The 9,444-nt window shown below is 39.5% G+C and overlaps 1 protein-coding gene across 3 annotated transcripts in view; it reads left to right on the top strand.

Moving 5' to 3' along the window:
- Window positions 1–572: 572 nt before the first annotated feature.
- The window catches only part of LOC582487 (fibrillin-2), an 88,382-nt gene continuing 79,510 nt past the window's right edge, over window positions 573–9,444 (top strand). For all 3 annotated transcript variants that reach the window (XM_030977242.1, XM_030977243.1, XM_030977241.1), the window contains exon 1: window positions 573–975. The gene's annotated coding sequence lies outside the window, so the exon portion shown is untranslated. The remainder of the gene's footprint in view (window positions 976–9,444) is intronic.

The raw sequence follows: 9,444 nt of genomic DNA, 5'->3' as shown, positions 1-9,444 counted from the left end.
TGTCTTTGCAAAGTAAACATGTGTGTTTTACTTTTTTTGGCGTACAAAACGAAGTAAATTATTCAACGCCCAAACAAATATTAGAGGAATATGTTGATAAAAGAGTTGATACATAACATAACATGTCCATTCACCAATGCACATAAACAGTCACGATAGTACTAAGAAACCTGCATTGGTATCACAGGAGCCGGGGAATGCATGGTTTCATTTGAATTATTGTGCCATCGAAAAGGAAATCATGAAGAGTATACATTTTCACATTCATTGAAAACACAATAAGTTGATTTATCCATGTGTTCATGTGGGCATTTTCCTCAAGGCTCCACTGCATAACTCTCATATCCCTGGCATAACTGAACTCAAAATTCGGCACAATGTATACTTTAGTTCTCTTTCATGCTTCTCCCTTCAAAAATACCCCCACTCCACCCAAAGTTTGCCCCTCCCGAGGGATTGCCTAGAATTCCTGCGTAAGTAGGGGTAATCATTCCCCCCCAAAAGAGAGTGTGCGTTCGCTTTAGGAGTGCTCCCCGCGAGAGCACGTACAGGGGTGCATTGTTACCTCCGCTATCCTGTATGTGTTTCATACCGTACCATGCCTGGAACACGGCGAGGAGTCCATGCATTGCTGTGGTAACGATTGGATAATTTGAGTTAGCTGCAGAAAGAGACGCGTTCTTCTTCGATTTTTCTGCATCTCGCAGAATAGCGGAGAAGTTTACTCCACATTAATTGAGGCATCGAGTGGAAATACTTCTGAAAGATTCAAGGTCCAATTGCATTGGTGGGATAACTACCCATGACTCTATTTTGATAGAAAGTGACTGATATTCTTCTCCAGTTTCGGCGTCTCTCCATTAAATTCAGGTTTACCTCTTTATACCATTTTATTGGAGAAGAAGGGGAGGAAATCCTGTATAACCAGGCGAGTGCTCGGAGCTCGGAGATAGGTTCAACCTCCAGGGATAAAAGGTTTGTTTGAATGTATCTACTTGTATTTGTAAACTGATATTTTGTTTGGATTTATGAGGAATTCAATCGTGCATTAAAGTCAATGTAAGCCTTAAATTTTAAGGTTACAATTTCAGCAGCCCTGAAAACTTTGCACAGGCTAATAAAAGTGATAGGTTTACAATTTTCACTACTCTAGCTAGCTCTCCGGTCTAACTCTAAGCAACTTAACCAAGATGCATTGTAATCATTATCTTAGTTTAATACTTTATGCAGTCGAGTTTGAAGAGATGAAGTAATTAGTAAGTTAATAGAAAAGTTCAGGAAATCCCTCGGAGAAGCCATGCGGGCCTTGGGGAAGCCATGCAGGCATGGGTGAAGCATGAAGAGGTATATAAAGAGTAGCATCGCAATGTGAGAGAACTCAGAGAAGTAGACAAAGAATGTTTGTTTTTATTTTCACATACACATGACAATGTGTTTTAACATGGCTTCTTTATACATATGTAAGCCATAAACCGAAGAGTCGATGAAAGCTGGATGAGTGCAGGAAAACGCAACCAGAGCATTCTTCCGTTTCGTCTACTAGTACATCAGGCAGGAGGCCTTGTGAATTGTTTGTTATCTAGATTCCATTCTGATGGGACTCACTGAAGCCCTGCGTGTTCTCTTTTCGTGATTACTTTCACAGACACGCTTCACGCTACCGATCTGAATGACACATTCTGCATGACAGTTTATTTGAATCTCTGAAAGAAACCTTGGTATTGGTAAACCAATTTCCTATTTGTGTTTATGTCGAACCTTGTTTTTCCACTCGTGTCTTACAGCATGCAGCATTGTGACATAGCCGCGGCCTACAGCGATTGTTTTCTAAATGTGTTGTTTGAAAATAGTTTCATAACTATTTCAGTTCTTCCGATTTCAATTCATCTAAGTTTATTCAGTGTTATAGTGAAAGTTTCCCCGTAATCCTTTTCCCCCCTTTTTTTTTCTTTAGTTTATGTTATTTAGTACTACATTTTCTTTGTCGCGGTTCTTTTCCACTTTTGCAGCATTTTAGACATAAAACTCCTCTCCGCTCCTGTGTACCTTTTTGTTTTTATTTGTTGGAACTTACGTTTTCTCTAAATTTTGATTATATTTAATGAAGGTGAGCATTTACATGTAGTATGTTTCAATTTGAAAGCAGGTAAATGTTCATGATTATATTGAGTAAACTGCAACTTATTTATTGCGACGCTGTCATGTCTTCACTTACGGTGTCATGAAATACGCATTTTATTCTTGTCTCCCCCTTTCTTTCTTTTCAATCAACACCTTTTAAAGAAATCTATCACTATGCAATATCCCGAAGCGATCTGACTTACAATGTCTTCCCTTTCTGAAGTTGCTCCCCCCCCCCCTCCCCCCCCAAAAGACGGTGGTAGAATTCGTTTTCTGTTCCACTGTAATATGCTCACGTAATGCTTTATTGTGATAAAAACGAGTCCTTTTATCCCAAAGCTAAAGTCTAGATCTACCTCTCTTTCATCTCCAGCACAGGAGAGCCTTATGTGTATTTGTAAAAGAGGTTTTTGCCCCCTTCACGATATTCGTTCGGCAAACATACCGAGCCGAAGCCTTTTTCCAGGGAAGCCCGTCAAACATTACGTTTTTTGTAAAAGCGAACCAACATTTAGATTGGGTCCCCCTGAACAAACAAGTTGTGTTAGAGGGATTAACAGAACTGGTGGAATCTCCTAGGCATACAAAAGATGGGGCAGAGTTGTGCTCCCAGCTATACCGCAATGGACTCTGAGAGCTCGGAGAAGGGGTACCAGTGTGCAATTTGGCTACCCGTCTACCCTATTTATTTTAGTTTTACCCATTCATGTGGTAATCTTGTTGGTTTTGTACTATTGCGCTGAGTTTTCCAATAAATAAATTGTGGTATAGTTCAATGAATCGTTAAGCTATTATATTACGTAAACGTGATGCAAGAACCAGTCCGTTAAATGATGAATCAGTGCAATGAAATACACTCAAGGAAAAAGTTCTCATTTCCCCTATTTCCCCCAAGAACATGATAAATTTAACCCTCGAAAGTTAGATTTATTTTGTCTGTACGACCAAAAACCACCCCAACAGACTTCTCCTCCATAAAATCATCTTCTTTTTTCTATTACATGTACTGTAGATTCCCCTGTAGAGTGTAGATCTGAGGTCCTCGTAAAGGTCCATTATAAGAGTGAATTGTTTGCCTGTACTTGTGTACACCTGTTGGTAGGGGATGAGAGATTTGCTGTTCGTTTGAAGTTGGAGCTAGATGAAGTAACCATTGGGGGACATCGAGCATCTTATGGAGGAGTTTCGAAGATGAGATTTCATGAAGGGGTGGTCATGAGGTCAGGGAGCATTTGACGTTTCTTCATGGCACAGACCTTGTTTTTAACTCAAAACTCACTTTCTGAAGATCTTCGTTTTTCCATTTTAAAGTAAGATTACATATTGGTCGCTCCACAGAGGCTGCATGATTATTGGATGATTACTTAGTTAACCAGTTTCAGAAACATCTTTGTAGAATCATGATATTATTTTGCAACAAAATTTCATTTTCTTTCAACTGTTTTCAGTTCTCGAAAGTCACCTTCGTCTTTCGAAAATCTTTAGATATTCACCAAGTATTTACACAACAAACTTATCACTATTCTGTTTGTTCAATGTAACAAAAATAGAACATAACCAACAACAATTATCACATTACATATCAGTAAATTGACCTAAGAAATTTATATTTCATCTGCGTAATGCGTATGGAAATTCTGTCTTTAGGAAATCTACTCGCTGCCTTCAAAATGAGACGGATAATGCTGATCTAAAAAGTAGTAGGCGGTTTTTAAAACTTGACTGTAATTTTTGTAGTCAATAGAAAGTGGAAATGGTTATGGTGCAATGGCAAGTGTAGGGCCCCGTCTTTTAAAGAGTTGCGATCGATATCGATCGTAACTATTATTAGATAGGCGACTGCTAACTGCGATTGATTAGAAGACTTGCGATTGACTCAGATCAACCGCATAAGACGGGGCTTAAACAGAATACAATGTAGTCCCAAGTCCTAACCTAAAAACTTTAGACGTGCATTGTAAAAGTGACGGCTGTTTCCCGTATCCACCAACCCGCCGACAAGCTATACCAGCGGTATTTGAAGGATTTTACGTTTAATTGCTGGGGGTTTTAACATTCCAAAAATGATGTCAAAAACTTCGCAAGGACACGAAACAGGTGATGATAAATTGTTATGCAGATCGTGGTTGACGACCTTTCAACAGAAGTTAAGAAAGTTGGTTTCAAAAGTATTTTGGGAACTTTTTGAAATATGACGACGAAGTTTTGCATAGATTCCAATGAAGTAGGCCATAAAATTACTAGAAGACAACATGTCAGAGATGGGGAACATTGTACATGTTCACAGCCGATGCTTAAATCCTGATCAAAAAGACTTTCAATAAATGACCTCAGGGTTATTCCAATACCTATGCCATGCCATGGTTAGTATTGCCTATATTATAGAAATCCAGTTAACATTATGTTTTATATCGTTGTAATGTTCGCACAGTAAGTTACAATCATGGCTATTGAAATTACCTTAGGTTGTGTAATTCGTGTACTTAGAAAGTGTGTGCGATCGTCGTCTAAGCATGTTAAATGATATTACAAAGGGGAATGCATGAACGATGACAGTATAGGACCGCTTCTGTGTAAGATATAATATAATGTACCCTTGTTCTGTATTTGCTTTACCTGTTTTGCTTGTCAGTTTAGGCAAAAGTGGTTATCTCGGGCTGACCTTTTCCAAGAACAACCCAATATTATTAGGATTCATGATTATATTCTTTATTACTAAGATCATCATAACTGTAAGCCATGGCCCATCGTGATACAGGGCCATTTACCACCAAAAAAACTCTACACCTTGCCTTTAACTTCAGTGCCCCGGATGCCCTTCCAATTTCAGCAAGGTATTTTTAGTCCCTCGTTTACGACCAGGTTATAAAAGGGCAAGAAAGCTAAAATAAGACCTTGAGATTCAATTTCAGAATGTTGTGCTGTCAGCAAGAAATTATACAAATTCAGTTACCTCTCTTCTCTTACCTTGAAGTGCATGCGCCAGCGTAATTAATTTGTTTTTTAAATTATCTAAATTTGTCGTCAGTTGCAACCATGGACCTAGGTCCATGGTTGCTTCAAGGGGGTACATCCTCTTGAAAGTGTAGTGACGTAAATGTCTCATTTACTCGTTAAATGTGTACGACCGTGCAGTCATACAGTAAATCATCTTTCTGGAGCGAGAAGGACGTTAGCTCACCCCATTTTACACAGAGACAACGCCTTTCTGGTTCCAAGCAGATAAAATTGTGGTGGGAGTTAGCCAATCCATGAAGGTAATTATGGTCGTCACTAAACCACACCAGACCAGAGCCAACTTGAGCGGAGTATATTGTGAGGGAGCTTACAGTTACATAGGTCCATGGTGTGATGTGAAAAAAGCAATGTCCTTCCGCATTTAGGTCCGGGTGGGATGTGCGTGTGTGTGTGTGCGCGTGTGCGGGGGGGGGGGGGGTCGCAAAGTACACGACGTGTGGATGTGCCAGTCACCGAATTGCATGAGTACCCCCAACATTTTCCAACCAAGAGTTGATGGTTTGGTGGTTTGATGTTTTTTATTTTAAGGTACCCGACTCCTACGGAAGCGTGTATGAGTAAATTAAGAGTAATTAACCAAAACAAGCTAAAGTACATGTAATACTAATTTAATTTGCTCAGAAACTAAAGTAATTTGTGACAAATGGGGAGATAATGATACCAGGGATATGAGATTTAAAACTCTCATAATCATATCCCTGATGATACCTGGACGAACGTATTGTATAAGCAGAGAGTTAGCAACTCTCTATTATATAAGCCAATCACGTAACACACGCTGTCTATTTTTCCTGCTACAACGATAGCGAGGATTCATAGCACTTGTTTGCCGCCAAATTACCAGACATACATGTAGTATTGTAGTTCACACTCTTCAAGGAATCACGAAGTAGGGCCTATATCCATGGACTCGTAAAGTGCGAGCAACAAAGCTGCAAAACTTTGCTCATCATGTAAGAGTGTTTGACAACATGTTCAGAAGTCAGAACTGTTTGACCATGGACTTAAGTTTTAAAAGTCTGTGGTTTGACAATTTGTTTCAGAATTAATTTTGCGGACGTAAGCGGAGTTAGAATTCACGGTCGAATATTGTCTTGGGATGCCCTGTTCCATCGACTCGTGACTAGAGTTAATTTAGGTAAGGGAACGCCTACATCATGTGTGAGCGATCCTTGAATTTACATGATTGTGTCAGTTGTGATTACGATGGCTTCGACATCTTGGACAGTAATAGATGGAGAGGATAATTTATATCCAGGACCTATAGAATGACAAGGCAATAGTCAAGTCCGCAGCAGCGATAGCGCAGTGGCCAATCCAGCATGCATGATTATGATGAGGACAATGTAAGCTCGATCGCCCACCACCCCTCCCCCTCCCCCACCCTCCGATGATGAAGAACCGAGGGGGGGGGGGAGGGGATATCATAAGTTCATAACAACTTTTTATGCATGTACTTCCGGATTTATAAGATTGGGGGGGGGGGGGGGTATAGGAGGAGTCTCCTTCTACCTCCTAGATTATACTTTAATGATATGATAGCATTCATGACTAATAATTCTCACTGAAATGGCTGTTTCTCAAAATAATAGTCAGTGAAATCAGAGACATGATTGTCTGTGATGAAATAGTTATCTTCGATGTAATAGTTGTTTCTCAATGAACTAGTCAGTGAAATAGTCGTTTCTCGATGATACCTGTTTGTCGATGATATAGTTGTCCCAACGAAATAGTCGTTTCTCGATGATGAAATAGCTGTTTCAGAACCTATGAAAAATGTACCCGGATGATTGATATTTGGCAGGCCGATTCTCAACAGCAAATTATTATTTTATTTTTGTCACCTGTCACTTCGCTGCTTCGACTTGGGAAACGTTGGCACTTGATCAAAATGAAGCCTCACCTTCCTTTCTATATTTGTAAACAGAGTTAACAAACAGTTTGAAATATTGATTAAGACATAAGTGTCAGAGCATTTGAAGGGGGCTCACCGAGAAGGGGGCGCTGTTTCCGTAAAGGGGGAACTCCCGGCTCTTTGCCACATGTATAGTTACACTCTTTTCACGCATCCGATGCAATCGCATTGTTCATATCAAAGTAGATAATTATCAATTTATCATCCGCGATCAGCAAGATATTTTTGAGAACGTTTTCTTCAGCTGATGGTCTCCCAATTCCCTTTCCAAATCATATTACCTACACGTTTAACTTGTAAAATTGCAGGCCTATACTATTTCATAAAAGTTGGAAGAAATTATCGAAAGAAGTAGAGAGTAGTAGTAGAGAGAAACGAACTTTTTGGAAGAAAATATTTTAAAGGCTGAAAATTTTATTGATGAAGGAACTTTTTGACGTGCATGATTGTCACTTTATAACGCGATTTTAGACCCTGGGTATCGTAGGCGTACGGGGACGCGCCGCTATCAGCCTTTGAACGATTGCCCTTATAGGCCTCATAGCAATTCAATTTCTTTCTCAGGTAAATAATACGAAAAAAATGATGGAAAATCAAGTCAACAACTTAGCTGCTCGAATATGATTTTCCCTAATGCGTGCATTGGTAATTTTAAAACTATCAGGGAGAGCCACGCCCCCTAACCCCGCCTCGTACGCTTTTTGTTGTTGACTATTAATTTAATTTTATATTATTTACAAGACAAGCTAATATCAAATGCTGAACGATGGAATGGCCAGTTTCCGTCAATATAACCTTTCTAGGAAGGCTGATGGCTGGAAAGCGCAGTGAATCACAAGGAAGAGCCCAGGCCAAGGAATCGTTACCTTACCCAGTTCAATGATCTATCAGTTTCTGTATAGCGATTCAATTTCTTTCTCAAGTAATACGAAAACATGATGGAAAATCTAGTCAACATCTTAGCTGCTCGAATACGATTTTCCCTAATGCGTGCATTGGTAGTTTCAAAACGCTTTTGTGACTATTCATTTGATTTTATATTATTTACAAGACAAGCTAATGTCAAATGCTGAACGATAGAATGGCCAGTTTTCGTCAATATAACCTTTCTAGGAAGGCTGATGGCTGGAAAGCGCGGTGAATCACAAGGAAAAGCCCAGGCCAAGGAATTGTTTACTTACCCAGTTCAATGATCTATCAGTTTCTTTACCCCCCCCCCTCTCCCCTTAGAAGTGTTAGTCACTATTGTACAATGTCTTTCCGTTGTCTTTGGCCTTTTGCTAAACGTGACGATTGATGACGTGTCTTGTATAACTCTCGTTCTTTCCCCGAATATTCTAACTATTGATTTAGGGTTGAAATTTTCAATTTTTCATGGAAAAGCGGTGAAATTCCATTATTTCACGTGTCGTTATCTAGAATTGCTACGTAGCGAAAGTAATGCTGTCTTTAATGTCTAATTGTCTATAGTCGGAATCAAATGATCAGTCTTTTGTACTCCCCAGGAAGTGGAGCGTGTGCACTGTCATGTGCGGATTAGCAATTGAATCCAATGACCAAGTAGTAATACTTACAACGTAAAGCGCTTATAAACATACCATGAAGCACTTTACAAATGAGACTATATTATTATTTGTTGTTGTTGTTGTTGTCGCCTTCATTGGCAACAAAGGCAATAAACAATGATAATTAAAAAGGACGGCGAAGTTCCATAATTTCCTTATTTCAGTTCCCAGGCATAGAACTTTCAAAACAGTACTAACGGAATGAGCAAACAGACTACCTTTAATATGGTGTCCCACTTTGCGTGTTGTCTTCATTGAATATGACATTACGAGCCTCCTTCGGGTTTCTTATTAATCTGACTCACTTCTCCCTTGAGATAACTTGTTACTTGTTTTCAAGTCAAACAGCAAGATTTGATCTCTCTATTTGCCAAAATTGCTCAGCTAAAACAAAAAGAGGGGAGAGGGTTGGGAAAGGGAAGTATAAGTAGAGAGGGGGTGAGCTGTAGAAAGAGAGAAGGAAATGTTAGAAACTTAAAAGGGAGAGAGAGGGAAGGGGGAAGGGGTAGCAGAAAAAAAAGATACGCTGGCAGATGGTAAGGGAGGAGAGGGGGTATAGAGAGGAGAAAATATTGCAGGAAGGGGAATAGGGATACGATGAGTCCAGCGTGTTGTTGTCGTTTGGTGTTTTTGTAGTTGTTGTTGTTGACGATATTGTTGTTACTTGTTACCCATGTTGTGACCTACTGCACAAGGAAACTGACTACCATCCCCCTTTAAGTTCCAAGAACATCAATTAGATTAGCCTAGTGGGACTCTGGTAATTCTTGGAACATGTTTCAAGGAGTTAACCTAGATTTTACTTGTAGTTTAACCTAATTACAT

Source organism: Strongylocentrotus purpuratus, unplaced genomic scaffold, assembly GCF_000002235.5.
Source record: "Strongylocentrotus purpuratus isolate Spur 01 unplaced genomic scaffold, Spur_5.0 spur5_scaffold_9, whole genome shotgun sequence".
NCBI classification, from domain to species: Eukaryota; Metazoa; Echinodermata; class Echinoidea; order Camarodonta; family Strongylocentrotidae; genus Strongylocentrotus; species Strongylocentrotus purpuratus.
The sequence above is the reverse complement of the archived record's forward strand: the minus strand, read 5'-3'. Positions and strand labels throughout refer to the sequence as shown.